Source organism: Dermacentor variabilis, chromosome 3 (genome assembly GCF_050947875.1).
Source record: "Dermacentor variabilis isolate Ectoservices chromosome 3, ASM5094787v1, whole genome shotgun sequence".
NCBI classification, from domain to species: domain Eukaryota; kingdom Metazoa; phylum Arthropoda; class Arachnida; order Ixodida; family Ixodidae; genus Dermacentor; species Dermacentor variabilis.
The window spans coordinates 149,146,632-149,155,648 of record NC_134570.1 but is presented as its reverse complement, the minus strand read 5'-3'; the positions used below and the strand labels follow the sequence as shown (position 1 = coordinate 149,155,648).

The window sequence follows — 9,017 nt, the reverse complement described above, 5'->3', positions numbered from 1 at the left end:
AAATAAATTTACAAAAAAGAAAGGAACCAGCTTGTTTTTCTTTTTGATGCCCTGTCAGTGCTTTGGACATTCTTTGGACTTTGGACTCTCTGCTTTGGTCGAATATGCCACAAAGTTATATACTGAAGCTTGCCAATTTTCTTGCGTGTTACTGAAGTGTTTTGTGATTGAGCCCATTCACGAAAAAGTCGGCCAATATTATAGTACTTGTTTAGCGTGCGGACCCATCACTAGCCTTGAAGGCTATGGGTGGGACCAACTGCGTGTGTACTGGATTTTAGAACTAATAATAAAAAGTATCCGGTTAAAAAAAAAGTCCTCCGCAAGCTTTTAAAACTTCGATGTTCAACACCAGATGGCGACTGCTGCGCATGAAAATGGCAGTCGTGCAGTGCAAGCAATCCTGGCTATTTTAACAATGTTATTAGCTTTTAAACGTGAATACGGCAACATGTAAAATTTCTCTATTAACAAGTACATGTAGAAAAGCCCAGTCAGAGATACACTTGCTAAATAATAACAAGAGTTGCGGTTTAAGCATGCAAATTTGAGAATAGCTTGAAGGTTCACCTGGCCAAGTAAGTGACACCATTTAGGAGACCAGCCTCGGACAGCATCGGTATCTTCATCGCTCAGGTCTCTCCTCAAATCCACGTATTAATCTTTCGCCTTTTACTAAAGATTTCCGTGGGGAGGGACACTCCAATGAGCCTATAGGCCAATTTTTGAGAGGCCTTGCCCGTTTGGGCAGGGCCTACCATTGCAATCAAAAGAAAGACTTACGTTGTTGATTGACGCAGATATCGATGAGCAAGCGTATCTTGTGTTATCGCAGTGGCCGACCGAGCGTAGGTACCCTTCATGTGCCTCATCCCGCAAGAATAGCGTTATTGTCAGAAAAGTGTAACGTGCGCCTGCGCGCGCCGTTGTCGATTCACAGATCCGCAACAGCGTGGCGTATAGACGTAAACTGTTCAAAAGGACAATAATAATTTCGGAGAAAACGTTTTAAACAGAAGCACCTCGCGACCCGATACCTCAACTACTCAGAAGATCACATCCTGTGGCATATTAAGCTGCGCAGACTGGCCCTTGCGGTGAGTTGATTGCAGACTATTCATCCATTATTGTTCCTATTGAGAAACACTGAATTCGGTACAGAGTAATGTACTGAGTAAGATAGACTACGTCCGGCTGCGTGAAATATTAGAACGAACAGATATCATTACGGCATATGATAAACACGTTGATACCGAGTACAGGAAATTTCTAAATATACTTAAATGTGCCGTTGAACGGCGGTCTTTGCCGACCCATAAACATACAGCTACCCAAAGTGTCCTTGGATGAATAGTGAAATATTAACTTTGTAAAGAGATAAGGATAAATGGTACCACAAATGGTTACAGTTCAGATCAAACGAATATTACATTACTCAATTTGAACGCTATCTAAAACTATCTATGTTTCCTATGAGGAAAAGCAAAAAAACAATGTGATTCATCTCTCATGAAGCAGGCGCATGTAAATAAAAAAGAAACATTGGGACACGCTAAATTACAGAATGGGCGTAGGATCGAACATCTCTACTTTCTATGAAACAGTTGACGAAGGTACAGTTGAATCATTTGGTACCTATTTTGCCTCCGTAGGGCCTATGGTACATGCACAAGTACATGCTGATGTTCTTTCAGTGAAAATGGCAGAGCGTGACAACAACACTTTTGCATTGCCTCACATAGAAATTGAAGAATTAGTTACAACAGTAAAAATCCCTTCAGTCGCTAAGGCGGCAGAACCAGATGCACTACCTCTTAGGCTGATAAAAAACAACTTTTATATGTTGGGAATCCACCTACTGCATATCTTAAATCATACGTTGGAAAATGAAGTGTATCCTGATGAACTGCAGGTGAAGACGGTCATACCTATCTTTAAGAGTGGTGAGCGATCCGACATAGAAAAATACAGGCTGATACCGCTGCTAAATGCAATCAATAGTTTTTGTAAAGACACTTTGTAAGCGTATACAGCAATTTTAAAAGAAATGTAACATCATCTATCCTAACCAGCATGGCTTCAGGCCCCAAAGATCAACGTCTTCCGCAATTCCTGTTCTAACACAACTCATAAATACTGCACTGCATAATGAACCAGCTATAGTAATTTACTTAGATGTATCCAAAGCTTTCGATGCGGTACATCAGACAATACTGCAACAGAAATTGGAAACTTAGGGTCTGAAATGAAAGATTTGTAATCTAAAAAAACGTTCTTTTTCAAATAGGAAACAATATGTTGCTGTAAACAATCTAACCTCTCTACCACAAAACACTATTTTCTGTGTTCTGCACGGTTCCTTGCTGGGCCTCTGTTTCTTTACAATAACGATCTTCCGTCAGGTCTGAAGGATTCTGAAGCTATTATGTATATCGATGACACAGCATTACTTTTCACAGGCGATAACTTAGATGAACTGAATTGTAAATTTAATGAAGAACTTAGCGAAGTATCACAATGGCACATAAGTAATGAGCTGACTCTTTATAACCAGAAAATAAAGTACACCGTGCTTCACTCGCGAATAATATAAATTATCACCACGTTGCATCAATGATTACCAAAACAAGAATGTCCTCAGCGTGTCGCAATGCAAGTAATATCTTGGTGCTGTGTTTGAGTCTGATATGCACTGGAAGCAACAAATTATTAATGTCTGCTCCAAATTAACTCATGGCTGTCATGTATTACAAAGAGCTAGAGAGTGCTTTGGACTTTCGATTTCACGCGTTCTCTATTTCTCATTTGCGCTCAGCGATTTATGCTATTGCCTGTAAACGAGGGGCGAGACATACAAAACATATTGAGACCATGTTTGTCGCCTTCAATAACGTGCTATTCGTATAATAAATTATTGAAGAAGTACTCACTCCTGTATGTCACTTTTTGAACAGCTACGCATGTTACCCGTATCAATTTATTTAAATTGAAGATAGCTGAAGTAGTAAATACAATAAATAAGGTCAAATAACGAGCTGCCCCTTACTATGTTCAGATTATCAATGAAAAAACAAGAGCCGCTACAAACAGTCTGTTTACCTTGCCGCCTTCTCATAATACATACAGCCATAGACCTGTACAACGTAAAGGAGCCAACGTGTGTCATGAAGTTCCAAACGAAGTAATAGATACCAATGACATTTTGGCATCGTTAAAACATCTTTCCCTCATTACTACGAAACTATTGGAATGAAGAAGCGCGTAAATAAATTTACAAAAAAGAAAGGAACCAGCTTGTTTTTCTTTTTGATGCCCTGTCAGTGCTTTGGACATGCTTTGGACTTTGGACTCTCTGCTTTGGTCGAATATGCCACAAAGTTATATACTGAAGCTTGCCAATTTTCTTGCGTGTTACTGAAGTGTTTTGTGATTGAGCCCATTCACGAAAAAGTCGGCCAATATTATAGTACTTGTTTAGCGTGCGGACCCATCACTAGCCTTGAAGGCTATGGGTGGGACCAACTGCGTGTGTACTGGATTTTAGAACTAATAATAAAAAGTATCCGGTTAAAAAAAAAGTCCTCCGCAAGCTTTTAAAACTTCGATGTTCAACACCAGATGGCGACTGCTGCGCATGAAAATGGCAGTCGTGCAGTGCAAGCAATCCTGGCTATTTTAACAATGTTATTAGCTTTTAAACGTGAATACGGCAACATGTAAAATTTCTCTATTAACAAGTACATGTAGAAAAGCCCAGTCAGAGATACACTTGCTAAATAATAACAAGAGTTGAGGTTTAAGCATGCAAATTTGAGAATAGCTTGAAGGTTCACCTGGCCAAGTAAGTGACACCATTTAGGAGACCAGCCTCGGACAGCATCGGTATCTTCATCGCTCAGGTCTCTCCTCAAATCCACGCATCGAGCCGGTTGTTTGCCGCCAGAACCAAGTTTCATCGTGCCCGCGCGAGGGAGGCACGCGGGGTTGTCGCCATGCCACCGCCAAAGCATCACTTCTTCAACGTCCGGCCGCGCCGGGTACGTCCGTGGACGAAGTTATCGACGCCGTTGAAGCCCTTGTCACCGTCAATGAAATATACAGTGTCCAGCACCTTGGAGCGTTCGACTTTCAAGTCGGTATCAACTCTGCACCTGCAGTCCACAAGCTTCTCGAAGTAGGCGGCCTCCGCCTCGGAAACCAAGTCGCAGCCCTAGTCCCCGTGGCACGCCAAGTCGCCAGCGTCACCTGCATGTACCTCCCGAGCTACATTTCGGACAATGAAGTAGCCGAGAGTTTGAAGATGTTTGGAACCACCCTGAAAATCGAGGAAGCACGGTATAAAGACCGGCCCAGTATACGCACAGGTACAAGATACCTTAAGATGAATATGAAACACGACAACCCCCTCCCGAACTTCGCCCGGGTGAGTGGTCATCGTGCCACGTTTGAGTATCGAGGTGTCCGCCGGCTATGCCGTCGCTGCAGCCAGGAGGGCCATTACAAGGCTCAATGCGAGACACCATTTTGTCGACGGTGTGGCATCTTTGGCCACCCTGAGGAGACCTGTTCGCTTGCGTGTCGCCGCTGTGGTGGCGCGCACGCAAGCGTGGATTGCACCGCCCGAAAGTCCTACAGCATGGCAGCAATGGAAGTGGACGACTTCCCGCCGCTCGGAAGGGCCCCGGAGGCCGAGAGGACACAGCGGAAGCTGACGCCGTTGAAGGCAGCGCCCCGGTCCCTACAGAGGAGCTGCAACGGTAAGGAAGGGGCGGATCACGGTCCTACGTTGCAGGACCCCGCACCGAGGACGGTACCGCAAGGTACTGTTGCGTTTCGCCTGCGACACGTGGTTTTGCCGGCGCGTCTGCGGCGGGGCGGCAGACATTTTGGCCCGATCGTCGTCGCCGCAACACTCATCGCCAGGTGTTTCCAGGCGCGTCTGCGGCGATGCGACCGCCTAGGGATCCTCCTCGCATTCCAGTCATTGTGCCCGAAACAGGCGATGCCAAAGCAGGGATCTCATTCCAGTTATTGGGCCCGAAACAGGCGATGCCAAAGCAGGGATCTCGTTCCAGTCATTGTGCCCGAAACAGGCGATGCCAAAGCAGGGATCTCATTCCAGTTATTGGGCCCGAAACAGGCGATGCCAAAGCAGGGATCTCGTTCCAGTCATTGTGCCCGAAACAGGCGATGCCAAAGCAGGGACCATCTTCTCGTTACAGTCATTGTGTCCGACCGGCAGCGCCACGACCAGGTGCTACGAGATCGTGCGCAGCGCCACGACCGGGTGCTACGAGATCGTGCGCAGCGCCACGACAGGGTGCTACGAGATCGTGCGCAGCGCCACGACAGTGTGCGTCACCATTAGCCCATTGTACATTCACGTGCTCGTCTTTTGAGGGGTTCCTTCTTGCCCTCAACTGCGAGAGTATAAAAACAGCTGCCCCCGGACGCCAAAAGGAGGGCTCCGATTTCTTCTGTTGAGTGAAGTGCTCTCCCGTCTCTCTACTACGGTCAAACCTGACCGCCAACTCTTTGCGATGTTAAAATAAACAAGTTGTTTCGTTGTTACCAGTCGACTCATGCTTTGCCTGGACCTTCGGATGCTTCCAGTTGTACCCCAGGCCGCCAGGCCAACGCTACCCTTGGGGCTTGCGACCCAGGTACAACCACGGGCGTCAGCGCCGAGTTCCCAACAACCGATCTCACCAGCAGTCAGATCCAAACATCTGGTTGCCAGCGGTGAGATCGCCTACGACTTCAAACAACTGTCTGCCATCGGTGAGATCGCGACAACGGAGGCCAGCAGCAAAGAGATGCAGTTGACGGTATGCTGAGCAGCTCAACGACGATCCGGGAGCAGTGCAACGAGCCCTGTGTGACGACTGGTTGCCTGCAGCGGAACGACTGCGCGGAATTCCTGCCTGCGAGGTTTGGTGAGTGCGGGACTTTCTTCTTCTGAGCTTTGCCAGGCTTTTGTTAGTGTTAGAAACAGAGCTGGTAATTGTGGTTGTCGTTGCTGCCGGGTTAGTTTGCGGCAAGACAATAGTAAGCAGTAGAGAAAGCAGCATTCAGAGCAGCCATGGATTTGAAGTCGTTGCGCAAACCGAAATTGTTGGAGCTTGCAAGAGAGTTGGGTCTGGATGTCTCAGACAAACTCAGAAAACCAGAACTGCTAAAGGCTATTCTTGAGTTAGAGGCTGAGGATGACGAGCTGTCGGAATGCCTTGAGACTATTGAGGAGAGGTCAAAAAGACAGGAGCGCGAACTTAAAGAGCAAAAAGAGAAACAGGAGCGCGAACTTAAAGAGCAAAAAGAGAAACAGGAGCGCGAACTTAAAGAACAGAAAGAGCGAGAGCAACAAGAGCGTGACCGTCAACACGCTTTGGAAATGAAGCGTCTTGAGGTAGAGATGGAACGCGCTCGTAATGGAAGTCAGGCACACGGTGCAGGAGAACGCGTATTGTTCAAAATGACTGACCTGATGCGGCCGTTTAAGCTTGGAGAGGACATTGGTTTGTTCCTGGTTAACTTTGAGCGAACGTGCGAGAAGCAGGGGTTCTCTCGGGAAACGTGGCCACAGCGCTTGCTCACTTTGTTACCCGGCGAGGCGGCCGACGTAGTCGCTCGCTTGGATAGAGAGGAAGCAGAGGATTTCGACAAAGTAAAATCGAGTCTGCTAAAAAAGTACCGGCTGTCTGCGGAGGCGTTCCGTCGGAAGTTTCGGGAAAATGAGAAAGGCAAAAGTGAGTCTTATACAGAGTTTGCGTATAGGCTTATGTCGAACATGCAGGAGTGGCTCAAAGAAGAGAAAGCGTTTGGTGACCACGATAAAGTTCTGCAGTGCTTCGGGCTAGAACAGTTTTATAGTCGGTTACCGGAGAACGTGCGATACTGGGTCTTGGATAGGCCAGACGTGAGTACGGTGGCTAGAGCCGCTGAGCTAGCCGAGGAGTTTGTGACGCGTCGAGCTCGCGGAGCTAAGGACGGTCAAAAGGGTGAATTTGGCTCCAAGTCTGAGAGGCCAAGGTTCACGCCCATGAGATTTAAGGGGGACACGCGTAGTGAGGATGCGAGTGAAAGCAATCCGACCAAACGTAAAGAGACGGCAGCCGAAGCCGAACGCAGAAAGCGGTTCGAGATGAGGCGAGCGGGCGTTTGTTATACGTGCCAGAAGCCGGGTCACTTTTCGGCGCAGTGTCCGGAAACAACACCAAAAGTTGTGTTTTTTTCAATAGGCAGCACGGACGAGAACATGAAGCTTCTCGAGCCTTACATGCGAGACCTCCTCGTGAACGGGAAAGAGTGCCGAGTGCTTCGCGATTCCGCAGCTACGATGGATGTAGTTCACCCATCTTACGTAGAACCCCATATGTTCACGGGCGAGTGCGCATGGATCAAGCAAGCCGTGGAAGCTCATAGCGTGTGTCTGCCGGTAGCAAAAGTGCTTATTGAAGGACCTTTCGGAGCGCTTGAGACGGAGGCCGCAGTGTCATCTATGCTGCCACCCCAGTACCCGTACCTATTTTCAAACAGGTCCGATCACCTCCTGCGCGAGAAGGGGCTTTTGTTTGGTGAAGCTAGTGTTCAGGCCTTAACCAGATCGAAGGTTCGGGAGCTCGCTGCAAAGGCGGTAGTTGCGGGGCCGACGTTATCAAACAACGAAAAAGGGTCAGAGGCGCAGCAAGCTGATATTCCGAGCACGCCCGAACTGAATAAACTTGAGTCTGTAACGTTAAAGGCGCCAGATACTGGAGAGGAAATGCCCGACACAGGAAAGTTAGAAGAGCTATCTACTGATTTGCTCATCGCGCCTACGTCAGACGGACTTGATAGGTTGCTAAAAGTCAGCCGGACGGCTTTGATAGCCGAGCAAAAAAAGGATGGCAGCCTGGAAAACGTGCGCTGCAATGTCAAAGAAGGTATCGCCAGGAAAACTGCGCGTTTTGTGGAAAGAGGTGGAGTCCTGTACCGGAAGTATCTAGACCGCCGAGGAGTGGAGTTCGATCAGCTGGTCGTGCCTCAATGCTATCGTCAGGATCTGTTGCGCTTGTCACATGGGGGTTCGTGGTCCGGACACCTAGGAGTTAAGAAAACTAAGGACCGTCTCTTGCAAGAGTACTATTGGCCAGGGTGTTTTCGGGACGCAGACCATTTCGTGAGGACATGTGACACTTGTCAGCGGGTGGGCAAACCAGGGGACAAATCGAGGGCGCCGTTGAAATTGGTACCTATCATTACGGAGCCTTTTAGACGGCTCGTTATTGATACTGTGGGACCTCTGCCGGTAACAGCCACGGGGTACAGACACATTTTGACTGTGATCTGCCCAGCGACAAAGTTCCCTGAAGCAGTGCCGCTTAAAGAACTCAGCTCAGTTGAGATAGTTAATGCACTACTGTCCATATTTGCGCGAGTTGGTTTTCCTGCAGAAATTCAATCAGATCAGGGCACAGTGTTTACTAGCGCTTTGACGACAACTTTTCTCGAAAGGTGTGGGGTAAAGCTGCTACACAGCTCAGTGTACCACCCACAGTCGAATTCCGTTGAGAAGCTCCACTCCGTCATGAAGCGCGTGTTGAGAGCTTTGTGTTTTGAACATCAAACTGACTGGGAGCTGTGTCTGCCTGGGGTGATGTTTGCTTTAAGGACCGCGCCGCATGCGGCTACGGGGTTTTCGCCAGCTGAACTGGTGTACGGTCGCTCGCTTCGGTCTCCGCTTCGCATGCTTCGAGAATCATGGGAAGGTAGGGGCGACGACCCAGTCGTGGTGGAGTACGTGCTTAAGCTCCTCGAACGCTTAAGAAGGGCACAGGAGTTGTCAGGTGAAGCAATGGCAAAGGCCCAGCAGAGGGCCAAGGTTTATTATGATCGAACAGCCAGGGCCCGTCGTTTTGAGGTTGGCGATGAGGTCATGATATTGCGCACATCGCTAAACAACAAACTAGACGTGCAGTGGGAGGGCCCAGCACGAATTGTTCAGAAACTGTCGGACGTTAACTGCGTGGTAAGTCTGC

General features: G+C 48.1%; 1 non-coding gene across 1 annotated transcript; it reads left to right on the top strand.

Annotated features, from left to right (window-relative positions):
* The first annotated feature begins 628 nt into the window (after window positions 1-628).
* On the top strand, window positions 629-754 carry LOC142576904 (U5 spliceosomal RNA). Its single transcript, XR_012827020.1, has one exon. It is a non-coding gene; the product is annotated as a U5 spliceosomal RNA (small nuclear RNA).
* The last annotated feature ends 8,263 nt before the right edge of the window (window positions 755-9,017 follow it).